The sequence below is a fragment of the Capsicum annuum genome, chromosome 2 (genome assembly GCF_002878395.1).
Source record: "Capsicum annuum cultivar UCD-10X-F1 chromosome 2, UCD10Xv1.1, whole genome shotgun sequence".
NCBI lineage: Eukaryota > Viridiplantae > Streptophyta > Magnoliopsida > Solanales > Solanaceae > Capsicum > Capsicum annuum.
Genome location: NC_061112.1, coordinates 42,487,175 through 42,504,198, shown reverse-complemented (window position 1 = coordinate 42,504,198; position 17,024 = coordinate 42,487,175).

Here is a 17,024-nt window from a genome sequence, read left to right as displayed (position 1 = left end):
TTAACATCTTCTGCATCTAACGTTGTTACTTTTCTTATCCCTAAATCACAAATTTGATTCAATATTTCTTCTCCGGTTCTATAAGGTGGTGGTGATCTTTTGACAGTTAGACCTTTAAAATTTTTTTTACGATCTCCCCTAAATGAATGATATTGGTCAAGGAACATTCTGTGACAGTCAAACCATGATGTTTTCTGACCATGTTGTAATCTAAAGGATCGTGTTTCCTCCATAAAATAAGGACAAGCAAACTTGCCTGCAGTACTCCATCCTGATAAGATAGAATATGCAAGAAAGTCACTGATTGTCCACATCAAAGCTGCCCTTCATTAAAAATTTTATTTTTTGGAGATATCAAGTGCTTCTACACCTGTCTTCCACAACAACGTCAATTTCATTATTAGAGGCTGCAGATAAACATCAATTTTATATTTGGAATTATTTGGCCCAAGAACAATGACAGTAAGGAACATATAAGCCTCTTTCATGCACATCCCTGGAGGTAAATTGTACGGAGTGATAATTACTAGCCATGATGAATATTTTCTCCTAGACTGACTGAGTGGTTTGAAACCATTAGTACATAACCTCAAACTAACATTTCTTGGTTCATCGATAAAAAAAAGATGACTTTCATTGAAGTTCTTCCGAGCTTCAGAGTCTGATGGATGACGCATTACTCCATCCTCTTTTATATGTTAATGATACCATGTCATGTAAGCTGCTGTAGTATGGGATGCATATAATCTCTTTAATCTAGGAATCAAAGGAAAATAACACATCCTTTTGTAAGGGACCAATTTCCTGTTACGATAGCCAACTCGATGCTTATACCTCTCTTTGTCACAAAATTTACAAGAGGTAAGATGTTCATGGTCTTCTCAATACAACATACAACCCGATTCACAACATTCAATCTTTTCAACCGGTAAACCTAAGCTACGCACTAGCTTCTTATTCTGATAATAACTATCAACTAATAGGTTATCTTCCGGTAAAGACTCTTTAAGCAATTGCATCATTTGGTTAAAACCCCTCTGTGACATATTATTTTCCATCTTATTATTTAACATTCGAGAGATTACTGCAAGTTGAGACAGGGAAGAACCAGGATACAATTTTGCATCAGTAGAGTGCAACAATTCATTAAATTTTTGGTACTCTAAATTAGGCTCCTCCTCCATCGAAGTTTCATGTTCCTCCTCAATTGAAGGTTCATACAGATGAGATGGTCCAGATTCAATATTGCTGTAACCATAGTTAAAGTTGGGATCGGCAGAATCCAAAATCATTTGTCGATATAGATTATCATATCCTAATTCAAGTTGAGCACCATTGATCAAATCATTACCAAAAGAAATCTCACCTATCAGATCTGCTTCCCCTTGATGTTTCCAAACAAAATAGTCCTTAAAAAATCCATCATGAAGAAGGTGATATCTAACCATTTCAACATCCTTGTATTTAATGTTGCGACATTTTTTACTTGGACATCTAATATTGTTACCACTCAAGGAATTTTGTTGAGAACATGCAAAGAGGATAAAGTTATTGACACCAGTAATGAATCTAGAGTTTATAGCCCCTCGGCCATCCAACCTATCATACATCCATCCACGCTCTAGATTATTCATATTCCTATTAATGTCGACATAAACAACATAGTTTGAGCTTTATATTTTAGTAATGCATACATCCAGGATTACCACTAAAGTGAAGAAATAATTAAATATCTTAGGAAACTAGAATATATCTTTCAATTTTTACAAGGAAATAGAATATATCAGTCATTTTTCTTCTAAATAAACAAGAAATCACAAACACAACATATCATTCATTGTCCTTCTTAATAAGTGTTAGCGAAAAAGTTTAATTACATACAAAATTGAAACTTCTATCATTACAACCATAAGGCACGAGGCAAAGCTCCCGACAACAAGATTAAAACATCAAATTTTAGCAAAGTACATACCTAAAATCTAAACATTAAACAAAACCTAAATATAAGTTGCAACTTTGTTGGCAAAAATTAACAAATAAAGTCTACAGCTTTAACACAAAGTTACATCACAAAAGTTAATCGGATTTAAAGCAAATCCTCAATCGATAAGTAAGAGAAAATAGAGACAGTTTCACGAATAATAAAGAACACAAACGGCAATAGAGAAACATATGAAAAACTAATCAAAAATTATTTAAAAGGAAAAATGTTATAGTACCAGATATATGCTAGCTCACTTTCTGGTACTTGTTGGTATCCTTAGTGGATCTCTCTGAAAACTCAAAATATAACATCACAATCAGATTAAGAAAAAACAACAACATATACCAAATGTGATCCCACAAATGGAATATTTGGAAGGATAAAGGCTAAACAGTCAACACAACAAAACAGAAAATGATTATGACAATTACACAATTTCAAAGGAACATAAAACATACTACATTTTATTGTTTACAGAAAATCAAAACAATAGTAAGCAAAAGTGACTCAACTGCTCTATGTTTTCTAATATTTTCAACATGCAACACACTAAGTACAACCTTACGTAAACCTGTACATAAAAAAGACAAAACTAAACCAGACAAATGAAAAATTTGTTGAAGAAATCAGAGATTAACGAACCTGGAACAGAAGATACAAAAAAAAACATAGATAGAAGTTAAGAGGAAAAATATTATTCCCATTTCGATTAAATAACCACTAACACAATGTTTTAACACAAGAACCGAACAAAGAAAATTGAAAAAGCTCAAAAAAACCATAAATAGAACTTAAAATAAAAAATCAAAAACCCTAACATAATCAGTGTATGCAAACCACTGAAAATTAAAGCACAACCAAAAATTTTGTTGAAAAAATTTCAGATTCATAGACATGCAACATTGGAATATAAAAAATCCCATAAAAAATAATTCTGATAAAGAAAATACGGTTCCCATTTTGAGTAGATAACCATTTATCGAATTTTTTAACACAATAATCGAAGAACCCTAAGCTAAATAGCTCAAAAAACCCTAAACATATCATTAACACGTCACTTCTAACATAGAAATTAAGAAATTAAAAGAGGAGAAACAACTAAAATTATGAGATATAAAATCTAACCTCTAATTTAGATTCAAAATTCACCGATTGACACTCTTTTCGACTGATATTGAGCGATTAGGGAGAGAAAAGGGCAAGGGGACTGTTTTTGGAGAGAGAAGCGGATGATGTTATGTTTTGAGAACAAAGTGAAATAAAAGACATAGCCCTAATATTAGGTTGGTAGGGTGACGGATTTAGCAACGAATATATAATCCGTTGCTAATCATTAATTAAATATATACCATATATATTATTAAAAAAGATAAAATACTTCCAACGACAGTATTTTCATTGCTATTACCATATCCACCATGTCAAAAAAAATTCTCCCCATTTTTTTGCTAATTTTGTCACCAAAATAACGGTGCCAATATTTACAGCCAAAAATTAGCAACCAATTTTATATTCCGTTCCCATTCCATCTCTAATTAGGCTATTAATTTTAATTTTGTTTATTTAGCGACAAAATTTTTATTTCGTTGCAATTCCTTCGTTAATTAGCGACGAAAAAGCCTTTGTTGCTATAAATACATTGCTAAATGCTGTTTTTTTGTGGTGTGTGTGAACTAGCAAGAAATGCGCTGACTTAGTCAATCTGTCTACAATAACCCAAATTGAATTATGATGACATTACAATTAAGGTAAAACAGTTACAAATCCATATTCACCTCTTCCCACTTCCAAATGGGGATACCAATTTCTTGCAACATACCACCAGGTCTTTGGTGTTGCACCTTAACCTATTGATAAGTTGCACATTTAGCTATGAACTCTGCTATATCTTTCTTCATGCCATTCCACTAATAGATTTCCCGTAAGTCATGGTATATCTTGGTAGCTCCTGGATGGATAGAATAATGCGTACCATGCATCTCTGCCATAATTATCCATCTTAACTCATCAACACAAGACACACATAATCTATTCTGGTATCTTAACACACCATCTCCCCCTTAGGAGAAAACCTCTACTTTTTGGTCTTTAACCGACTCCTTTAGTTTGACTAAACTAGAATCCTTATCTTGCTTCTCCTTCACTTCCAAAACTAGAGAAGATTCAGAACTACATTGAATCCAAATATTCCCTTCAGCTGAATCAACCAACCTAACACCCAATCCAGCCAAATGATGAACTTCTCGAGCTAACTCTTTCTTATCATTCTCCACATGAACCATGCTGCCCATAGACAACCTACTAAGGGCATCTGCCACTATATTGGCCTTTCTCAGATGATACAACACACTTATATCATAGTCCTTCAATAACTCCAACCACCTTCTCTAATAGCGATTCAACTCCCTCTGAGTAAACACATACTATAAACTTTTGTGGTCTTTTAACACATCAACATGCACACCATACAGATAATGTCTTTATATTTTCAAAGCAAACACCACAACAGCTAATTCCAGATCGTGGGTTGGTAATTATTTTCATGAGGCTTCAACTGTCTAGAGGCATAGGCTATGACCTTACCTCTCTACATCAATAAACAATCCAAACTAACTCTAGAGGCATCTCAATAAACAACAAAACTATCTGTACCATCAAGTAATGCTGGAACTGGGGCTGAAGTGAGTCAAGTCTTTAACTCCTAAAAACTCTTCTCATAGGAATCTGATCATAGGAACTTAACTTTCTTTTGGGTCAATCTAGACATAGGAGACGCAATAGAAGAGAAACCTTCCAGAAAACGGTGGTAATAACCAGCTATACGGCTTTTGTCTGATGGACAGATAGGTCTAGCCCAATTTCTTATGGCTTTTGTCTTTTGGGGATCAACTCTAATGCCATCGGTGGAAATAATATGACCGAGAAAGGCTACTGACCTTAGCAAAAATTCACACTTGCTGAATTTGGCAAATAATTGATGGTCTCTAAGAGTTTGCAAGACAACTGTAAGATGATCTACATGGTTATCCTTACTACGGAAGTACACCATGATGTCATTTATGAATACTATGACAAACATAGATACTATTTGAACACTTGATTCATGAGGTTCATGAAAGTTGCTGGGGCATTGGTTAGCCCAAAAGACATGACTAGAAACTCAAAATGACCATAACGGGTTCTAAAGAATGTCTTTGGAACAACTTATTCCCTTACTTTAAACTGATGATAGCTGGATCTAAGGTCTATCTTTGAGAAATAACTTGCACCTTGGAGTTGGTCAAATAAGTTATCAATTCTCGAAAGGGGATAGTTGTTTTTGATCATAAATTTATTTATCTAACAATAGTCAATGAACATACGGAAAGAACCATCTTTCTTTCACACAAATAGGATGGGAGCACCCCATGAAGAAACACTGGGCCTTATGAAACCTTTATCTAAAAGATCTTTGAGTTGATACCTTAACTCCTTAAGCTCTGCGGGAGCAATACGATAAGGAGGTATAGAAATAGGTTGAGTATCTGGGAGTAGGTCAATACCGAATTCTATCTCTCTATCAGGAGGTACCCCTAGGAGATCTTCCAGAAAAACATCAGGAAACTCATTGACTACATTGACAGACTGAATTGTTGGAGTCTCAAACTTAGTATCTTTAACTTGAACAAGATCCTATATACAGCCTTTGGAGATCAACTTTCTGGCTTTAAGATAAGATATAAAATGTATCTTGGGAGACACTGAATTACCTGACCACTCAAAGACTGGCTCATTTGGGAACAAGAATTTCACCACACGGGTGCGACAATCTATAGAGGCATAACAAGAACGGAGCCAATCCATATCAAGGATAAGATCCAAGTCAACCATATCTAACTCTATTAGTTCTGCTAATATGACTTTATGAAGGACAGTGATAGGAAACTTTTTATAAATTTGTTTGGCAATAACTGACTCACCTACTAAAGTAGACAACAAGAAGGGTTTAAGGATCTTTTCAGAACTTATCTTAAAATTCACAGTAACTAACAGGGTCAAATAAGAAAAACTCAAACCAGGGTCTAACAACACATAAACATCAAAATAAAAGGCACGAAGCATACCAGTCACAACATCAGGTGAATCCTTCTGCTCCTGATAGGATGGTAAAGCATAAAACTGATTTTGGTACTGACCGCTATAGGTACTAGATGATGTGCCCTAAGAAGGAGCTGGGCGACCTAGAGGAGCTGGTGCTTTATTAGCTTGAGTCTGAGAATGAATATCTATATTTCCCTGTCTAGCATGTGAGCACTCCTTGATTCTATAGCCTGGCTGACCATACCCATAACAACCTCTCCATCCCTCTAGACACTCACCAAGATAATTATTGCCATACCTAGCATACTGAGGATAGTTGGTCCTACCACTCACACTATTCTAAGATCTGGATATAGAAAACTTACCCCACTATTTTTGCCTGTTTTTTGATGTAAGAGCACTGGCTGAAGAAGGTGCAGACATAGATAAATAAATCTGGAACTGTGAACGATTTCCTCCTCCATACCTATTCTAACTAGGATCAAACTGCCCTGTTCTAGCCCTCTTATTTGCTCTCTCATATTCCTTCTCTTTTTCTGCCTTAATCTACTGTGCGTGCATCATCAATCTAGGAAGATCCATATCTCTAATAAGCATAGCAGTCCTATACTCCTTAACTACTAACCCAGACACATCGGTTATAAACTTACTCATACTTGAGCTAGGGTTAGCCATTTGTTCAGAGGCATACTTAGACAACTAGTTGAACTTGAGGCAATACTCTTTCACAGTCATTGAGCCCTGTTACAGGTTCATAAACTCTTCTATCTTAGATTCCCTTATCTTACGTAGGAAGAACTTATCTAAGAACGCATCTTGAAATACCTGCCAAGTCATGGGAGCTGTATTCTCCCCTCTACTCTTATTCCACGTCACTGCCCAATCATATTCAATATCCTTCAGCCCATAGGATGTCAATTCCACACTCTCTTCTTTAGAAATATGAATAATTTGAGTGATCTTCTTCACCTCATCTAGATACAACTGTGGGTCCTTACCCGCCTTTGACCCAAAGAATTCTGGCAGATTTATCCTAATAAAATCTTAGATTTTTCCTGCGACTATGTCCTCATCCTACTAAGGTGGGACTATAGCCTGATGGTTGCCCTGAACATTAGCTTTCACAGCTTGGGCTAGTCCCTGAAAGGTAGCCTAAAACTCTGCATATGACACATTCTCATTCAAAGGATCTGCGAGCAAAGTTGGCTGGTTATCATTTCTGCGGGCATTATCTCGATGAGGAGGCTTTTTTTGTCATATGAAAGCATGAGTTAAAAGAAGATAGAGATAATGAATGCACAATAGATCATGAAAAAGATATGATTTCCAAAAATGCTCCATAGCCTCTTGCTCATAGATATGGCGCGCTTCACACCGATGATCAAGACTCTATGTAACTTTGTCTATTTCCATAGGACTCTCTTAACGTTAGCTTTGATACAAAGTTTGTAACGCCCTGAAATATAGTTCCCGAGATACCACACGGTGCTCCGAACCACAAGTAGTCTTAAGCTAACCCTTGCTGCCTTCTGCTAAGTCTGGGTCTCAACATAAGGGAAAATATGAATATAAAATAATAATAATGTAGGAAATATTATATGAAACATGCTAGAAGTCTTGGTAAAACAATACTGAAAAATCTGAATTTCGAATAAAATATCTAAAACTGAATCTAGTGGTCTGTAAAGCCTCTACTATCTGAATCTAGAGTCACTAGGACAGGCGCCCAGCTGACTAAAACTTTCTGAAATAAATAAAGGAACAACTACTAATAAAATGAAAGTATGAATAACTAAGTCCCCGACTCACTGGCATTTGATGCTGGTAGCTAGGGAAAATATTAACCAACGTGATAGGCCACGCGGCGTGCCAAGATCGCATTGGTACACTATTTTGGGATTCCAAAGAAGCTTCAAACAAAGTCTGAAAAATCCAAAAGTTGTTCAGGAATACCTATTGACCTTCTTGACCATTAATTAACTAAAATATGGACATTTAAAGTACTTTAAATCATGAAATAAGATTGCCAACTTTTGAAGGCCTAAAATAAACTAAGTATGAATACTTTGCTAGAATTTTCTAAGTCAAGGACCCCTTAACAAGCTTAAAGGATTAAATTAAGCTAGGAATTTTGTGGGGTCTTATAATATATCCCCCTTGGGAACATTCATCCTCGAATGATACTGACTGAACTGAGCGTACTAGTAGGCTGAATCTACATAGTATACATGAACATCTGGGACATGACTATAGGACTGATATTACTGATATACTAAATAATCATACTGAATATCCATATCTGATGCATGAGCACATAACTGAGCTGGTTCATGAATACATAATCGAAAGTTCTGATAAATTGAGTTTCTCATATTGATCATGCATATCTGATGCATAAATACATGACTGAACTGACTAATGAACATATAACTGAATATGTAAAGGTAAATTATTCCAAGTTTGTAATATAAATCTGAGTATGAAACTAAATAAGCTTAAGAAAAACCATTACCTTGGGTTGAGTCTTGATTAGCAAAGAAGAGGTGAGGATACTTCGCCACATGTATGCTTCTTATTACCTAGTAGTTCCCTCAACGGACTGATTTCGCCAAAGAACTTTAACTGGAGGGACTTCTTTGTTCCTCAATCTGCGAGTCTGATAGTCAAGGATTTTGACTGGAATTTCTTTGAAAGAGAGGTTGTTCTGAAAATCTATGCCCTCTATAGGGACTACAACTGTTGGGTCACCTATGCACTTCCTTAGTAAGAAGACATGGAACACTTGATGGACTGAAGATAAATCTAAAGGCAATTTGAGCTCGTAAGCTACCTTGCCAAAGTGACTGAGAATTTTGAAGGAACCAACATATCGGGGACTGAGCTTTCCCTTCTTGACGAACCTCTTCACTCCCTTTATGAGAGATATTTTTAAATACACATAATCACCAATCTCAAACTCAAGATCCTTTTTGGGTATATCAACGTATGATTTTTGTAGGCTCTGAGCTATTTTAAGCCTCCCTCTGATCAACTAAACATTCTCTAAGGTATCGAATACTGGGTCAGGCCCTACAATTGAGGACTCACTCATATCAAACCAACCGATTGGAAATTTGCATCTCCTACCATAGAGAGCTTCAAATAGAGCCTTTTGAATGCTGGAATGATAGTTGTTGTTGCATGCAAATTCAATCAAAGGCAAGTGGTCATCCCAACTACCTTCAAAATCTATCGCACATGCTCGTAGCATATCTTTCAAAGTCTGAATGGTCCTTTCAGCTTGACCATCTATATGGGGATGAAAGGCTGTACTGAGGTGAACTCGAGTGCCAAGACCCTTTTGGAATACTTTCCATAAATAAGAGGTGAACTGGGTACCTCTATCAGAGATAATGGATAGTAGAACACTGTGTAATCTGACCAACTCTGTAGAGTTTGGCATAATACTCAGCTAAATATGAGGTATGGACTGGAAGGAAGTTACCTGATTTAGTGACCCTGTCTACGATGATCGAAACTGAATAATATTGATGACGAGTATGAGGCAAACCCATCACAAAGTCAATGATCACTTTTTACCGGTTATAAGTAGGGATACTTAACTCCTGCATAGACCTACTTGGCTTCTGATGCTCAATCTTAACCTGCTGACATGTTGAGCACTTAACCATAAATTCTGCAATGTCTCTCTTTATCCAAATCCACCAATAGATCTCCCTCAAATCATAGTACATCTTAGTGGCCCCTGGATGAATAGAGTAACGTGCACCCTGCACCTCTGCAAGAATTCACTTCCTCAAGTCATCCACACCTAGCATACATAAAAGACCCTGACAACGCTAAACACCATCTCCCCCTTGGGAGAAAACCTCTACCTTCTGCTCTCTGAATAACTTTTTCAACTTGAATAAACTGGGATCTCTATCTTGCTTTTCCCTTACTTTAGAAACTAGAGATGATTCTGAACTATTCTGAACCCACACACTACCTTTTACTGAATCAACTAAGTGGATACCTAGTTGGGAAAACTGATGAATGTTCTGAACTAATTTCTACTTACTGTCATCAATATGAGCAACTTTACCCATAGACAGTCTATTAAGAGCATCAGCCACTATATTGGCCTTGCCCAGGCGATATAAAATGCTCATATCATAGTCTTTCAACAACTCCAACCACATTCTCTGACAGAGGTTTAAGTCTTTCTAAGAAAACACATACTGAAGGATTTTCTGATCTATGAACACCTCTACATACACCCCATACAAGTAGTTCCTCTAAATGTTTAAGGCAAACACTACTGCTGCTAACTCGAGAGCATAAGTCGGATAATTCTTCTCATAAGGTTTTAAGCTGTTTGGAGTTGTAGGCTATGACCTTACCATGCTGCATGAGGACACAAGCCAAAACTACTCTGGATGTATCACAGTATACCACAAACCCATCTCAACCATCTGGAAAATTCAAAATTGGAGCTGAGGTGAGTCGAATATTTATCTTCTGAAAACTCTTCTCGTATTGATCTAACCACTGAAATTTGACTTTCTAATGAGTCAATATGGATATAAAGGATGCAATAGATGAAAATCCCTCAACAAACTGCCTATAATAGCCATCCAAACCCATGAAATTCCTGATAGATGGAGTTAGTTAGAGACATGTTCCTTCAACTCCTTATTCAGTTCAGTTAGAGGCTTTCAGACTAGATGTCAGATTAGATATTCAGATCTCATTATTTTTAGTATTTATGACTTATTTTGGTATTTTTATACCTTTTTCAGACATTTTGTTATCAGATGTTTATTTAGTTCGAACCTTATGGCCTTTCATATTCATGTTTCCGCAGTTTATAATATATTATGTAGTATAGAGGGACAGATATCAGTCATGGGTTAGCCTATGGTCATTCGGGGTCATGAGCATCGTGTAGAATTTCGGTTTAGAAAATTGGGGTGTTACATGTCAGGACTGAAAAATGTAGAGTCTGTTTGGACGTTGACTACTGGTGGAACTGGATGAGGCACCCTATTGATTTAGGTAACAAAAATGAGCTTAAGGACGGTTTCGCTGACTCTGAGAACCTGATTGGGGAAAATCTCTAACTCTGTGGCCTAGCTTGCTACATCCAAAACAAACATCACTGCTAGCCCTACAAATACTCTGATGGTTCTTCCCACAAGTATAACAAAGAGGATTGGTTTGGCCACTATTGACACTACCCTGAGACTTAGAGCCTGGCGCCCTATCTTTATTGCCATCTCTGAATTTTGGCACTGGAGCACTAGCTGAGGATGGAGCTGGAACTGAAGATTTTGGGGGAAACTAAGAATGATTCCCACTTTCTGACTTAGGCTGAGGAAAGTTCAAACTACCCATTCTAGCTCTCTTGTTCTGCTTCTCTGTCTCCTTATTCTTTTGCTCCACTATCTGCTGACCATGGATCATCAGCTTAGCCAAGTCTATCTCACTAATCAATAATGCGGTCCAACACTCTTTGACGATTTTATCATTTACCCCAGACACAAACTTACTTATTTGGGATCTGTTATCTGCCAATACATGAGGAGCGATCTAGCTAATTGAGTAAATTTGAGAGAATACTCTTTTACTATCATATTTTCCTGCTTCAGATTAATAAACTCTAACACCTTATCTTCTCTCATCCCTAGGGGAAATAATCTATCTAGAAAAGCAGTGGAAAACTCCTCCCATTCAATGGGCCCTACATCTATGGCCTTCTCTTCTTTCCACTGCTTAAACTAAGTGTGAGCCACATCCTGCAATTGATATGCAACTAGATCAGCACTCTCACTAGAAGTAACCCCCATAATATCAGTAATCGTTTGCACCTAATCAAGATATTCCTGAGGGTCCTCATCTAACTTAGACCCAAAAAAAAAAATGAAAGGTTCATTCGGGTGATGTCCCAAGTCCTGGAAGCAGTAGCATTGGCCATAGGGTTAGACAAAATGGTAGTTGGGCATTCATTATGGGCTACCACAGAATGAGCTAGGGTGGTGAATGATGCTCTAAACTCCATATGGGAGACGTGTTTGCTCAAAGGATTGGGATAGTCGGGTTGAGGAGCTGGCTGACCTCCCGTTACTCTTCCCTGAGTCGTCTTTGGAGGCATTTTATGTAGATAAAAGAGAAACTTGTATTAAAGTGAGAGTTTATCTGGAGCTTATGCTTACTCACATGAGATGAATACTGAAAAAAAGAAATTGTTCCTAAAACATCTCAAATCCTCCTATCCATAAGAGTGGCGCGCTACACACCCATGCACAAGACTCTACTAGATGGGGCTTTCAGAATTCCTAGGACACTGTTGAACCTTAGACTTTGATACCAAGTTATTAATACCCTTATTCTGTACCCCGGACACTACATGGTGCTCATAATCCCAAAAGACTACAAGCTAACCCATGACAGGTACCTACTGCAATAACTAAATAATAATATGGTATAATGCGGAATAATAGGCTAAAATTTCATAAGGTTCAATTGACTGAAATAAAATTGAAATAAAGTATCTTAATCCCAAAACTAAACAACTGTCTGAACATCGAGTCTGAAAAGCCTCTAACTAAACTGTTTGACTTGTGGAGTTAATGGGATAATCCCCCAACTAATTCCATCTACTGAAACACTAAATGTAATAAGATAATAAAATAAAAAAATATCCTCGAATGATGAGGACTCACTGCCAGTGCACTACTGCTAGCTGAATCTGAATCTATCTATGCGTGATCAGGAACTTGAGCGTTTGAACCTATGGTATAAAACACTATAGTGCAAGAGAAAAGTATGCATCAGTATGTGTGAATGTACTGGTATGCAAAGTGAGGTATGCTGAATACAAGGGTTCACATGCATGAACTATAGCTAACTAAATAACATGAACATGGCTAAGTGAGAAACACATGCATGAATATAGGAGTTGTAACTAAAGTTATAATAATACAGGATTCTAAGTTTACTAGTGACATGGATTACTGATAACTGATATACTATTATTGAGTGACTGTTCCTGATAGTCCTGACTCTGATGGAACTAGCTGAGTTCCAAAATTAGCTGAGTGACTGTATCTGATAGTCCTGAAATCTATAAAAATATCTAAGTTCTTTACGGATGACTGAGACTGAGACCGTGAGAGGTAATCATCTAACCGACATGCCTTTTTTTTAACTGATTTAGGGTCCAACCTGTAACCCCAGTTGGAAGGGTGTCAATACTATGCCACGGGTAAGATAAGCTAAGAGTTACCCTCATCTGTCAGGTACTCTAATAAGAATGGTGGGACCCTCAACTGTCATTTTAAGCCACCTCATAAACCCTCATCTGGAAGGTTTGATGTCTCAACCTATGCTGGCTATGTAGTTCTGGAACATAAAGACTTCTTCTAAAGATTACACCCTCTACTGGTCGGTGAGCCCTCATCCCTAGGTACACTCGATGCTAAATCCTACTCCCAATTGAATAGACACTGAACTGAGAATACTAGACTGAGTTTATTGAATTTTATTGACTGATGGAACACTACTGAACTCTGTTGGCTGACTGAGTTTACTGAGGTCTGAACTAAATGCTACTGATATTTTCCTGAGTTTTAAGACTAGCTGAGAGTACTACTGATCTTGACATGACTAAAATGGATTCTGTAACTGACACTGGCTCTAGGTACACAACTAATTTTTTGAGTATTAAATACCCCCAGGACTCGATAGCATGAAATAATAAGACATGATAATTCTTGAATACTTGACAATAGTCAACAACTCACAATACAATTTATGAGGCATTTCATCAAACACTTGAAAGTCGTGAACTTGCCATAAATAGAAATGCATGCTAACATGTTATAATTTTGTTAAACCAATCTCATGAACATTTCATCAAACACTTACAAGGCATAGCTTTATACTTGGGCATGAACAACAATGCTAATACATCATGACTTCCATATTAATTCATAATTCAGGGGTTTCTACATAAGACAATCAAATTTCAACTTACATCCCACCATAATATCAAATAATACATTAAGATTTCAACTTGGGACACATTCTACAACATCCACATGATTACATTCAAACCCACCACATGGAAATCACAATTCATGTTTTTGAAAGAAGTTTCTTGAACTCCAAGGGTGGAAGGGACCCTTGGATGAACACTTTACATACCTTGTTGAAGAATTTCTAGAAATTAATGGTGGAATCTTGAATTCTTGATTTGAAATTTAAAAATCCTAAGTCTTGTTCTTGAGAAAAATTGAGAAAAAATGGGTTTATTTGCATCCTAGGGTATTAAATTTCGTATTTTAGGGGCTGAGAGCAGGGGGAATAAGACCCAAATACCCCCAAAGATGTGGTCTTTTAATGAGTGAAAACTGGATTGCCGACGCACAGGTTGATGTGGTATGTCGATGGCACCGATGTGATATCCAACGCGTCGCGCTTAGATCACACGGACTCACTGGAATTTGATGCTGGTATCTAGGAAAAATATTAACCAATTCGATAGGTCACGCGGTGTGCCAAGATTGTATTGATACACTATTTTGGGATTTCAAAGGAGCTTTAAATGAAGTTCGAAAAATTCAAACTTGTCCAGGAACACCTATTGACCTTCCTGATCACGAATTAACTAAAGTATAGACATTCAAAGAACTTTAAGGTCGGAAAATGAGATTGCCAACTTTCGAAGACATAAAATAATCTAAGTCTGAATATTTAGCTAGAATTTTCTAAGTCTAAGACCCCTTAACAAGTTTAAAGGACTGAATTAAGCTAGGAATTTTGTGGGTTCTTGAACTACACTACTGAGACTGAGTACCTGAACCTACATTATGAAACAACATAGCACACAGACATGTATGTGGATCAGTACTTTAAGGATGTACTGAGTATATAGGGGTGTATGCAATAAATAAGCAAAATCATCACAGTGATGCTAAATGTAAATGGCTCATATAGGCTTGAGTAAATCTAAAAGCTGAAGATCATAATCAAGAATAGTAAAGCATATAGTATAATCTTGTGAGCCATAACACTTAGTTCTTAAATCTATATCCTGTTCTTATTCTTAAATCATATCTGCAAACTTATTCTACAAAGGAATTCTTTCAAAGATTTGGAAATATATTCTTAACTGTTAGACTGTTGGGAGAATACTTTTAAAGCTATTCTAAAACTCTTTACAGTTAGGGTGGTTCTCTTAACTGATATAAATCATATGAGATACATGGAGTCCAACGTCCTGACCTTCTAACCAAGAAACCTCACGTTGAGGAGAGGTGTCATACTCTTGCCAGGGAGTATAACCTAATCCAGGTGATCGATCACAGGCTAAAACTGTCATCAATATAGAAATGGGAAAATATGATAATCTATAACTACATTGCCTACGTAGTTTTGTGGAAGATAGGGCACGCTAATCCCACACTTCCCACTCGGTTCTAAATACTACTCCCTTTTAAATCTGTATGCTCAAACCATTGGAATACCACTTTTAAAACTAACATAAATCCACTTTTAAAACTAACATAAGGGATATGGAAAACCAATCATGTATTTATATGAGTAAATCTATAAATAAAGCTAATTTGAATTTTGTAAACTGTAATAATCTATAAAGTGGATTCCAATGCTCAACCAGTGATCGAAAGATCAAAGCTTTTTTGAAAAACTATAAATAACCTGCTCATAAGATGCATAAAGTATCATCTTTGTTAAAATCATAAAATCAATCTTGGGAAAATAATCCGTGCTTCAATTTCATGTTAAAACATCATAGTATTCATGCTTGGTAATGTAAACATTCATAACTCAACTTAAAATCTGGAAATTTCAGCAATATTCATGAAAATATGAACATAATCATGTAATTCAACTTCTAAATCATTGAAATCTCATAAGCTTGTAAACAACATTAATGGGTATAAACCCTAACTTCAATTTCATAGAAATTGATATAAAATCTAGTAAATTCATAATTAAAATAAGTTTTGGGCACAAGGATGAAAGGAGTATCCTTGTTCTTAACCCCACATACCTTGTTGGATGATCTAGATAGTAGAACTTGAATCTTGGATCTTTATTGATGTTTTGGAGATGACTTCTTGGAGTTCTTAAATTGGGGATTCTCAATCTTGTATTATCTTGGAGGATTAATGGAGAAATTTTGAATTTCTTAGGGAGGAAGTTTGATGAACTAGGGTTTGCTTTTTAGAGAAATGTGATGAAATAAGCATAAAGTGCCTTAGTATATGATTAATGAGGTGTTTTGGATGTATTGGGGCCCTGGGGATTGACCAAAATGCCTCTATTCATCTCTAATTCAAAACTGGGAAACGACCCAAAATTTCAAATTTTTGGCCTTGGCGCGATGTGCCACTATCGTGCCAAGCCTCTAGAAATTGCCAATTGGGAATATGCATGGTGGTGCGACGCGGTGGTATCGCGTTGCCATTTTGGATGGGACCTGGAATCTTGGCGCGACGTGCCAATATCGTGGACCTTCACTGGAATTGGACAATTGGAAATTTGGTTCTCTCCGTAATGCTCCAATATCGCGGAGGGCTACGGGAAATTGACAATCGTCATTTAAACCTTCTATGTGATGTGCTATGGACCGAAATGACGGTGTTTCATGACTGGAACTTAATATAGCCATAACTTCTTACCCAGTTATTGGATTTATGCGAATCTTATATTGCTAGAAAGCTAATTCAATTTCCTACGCAATGGAAATTTAAATCTAAAGAATTCCACATGAAATAATTAGTATTTATTTTGGGAAGCTATCCCTTTATATTCTAGGGATGAATTTAAGCTAGGAAAATCTCGAGGTATTACAGGACATGATCTGAGTAATATATCTGAATAAGGAATCACAACTAGGCTACAACTCTACAACATGGAATAAAGACATATAAAACATCTGCTAGGATAGTAT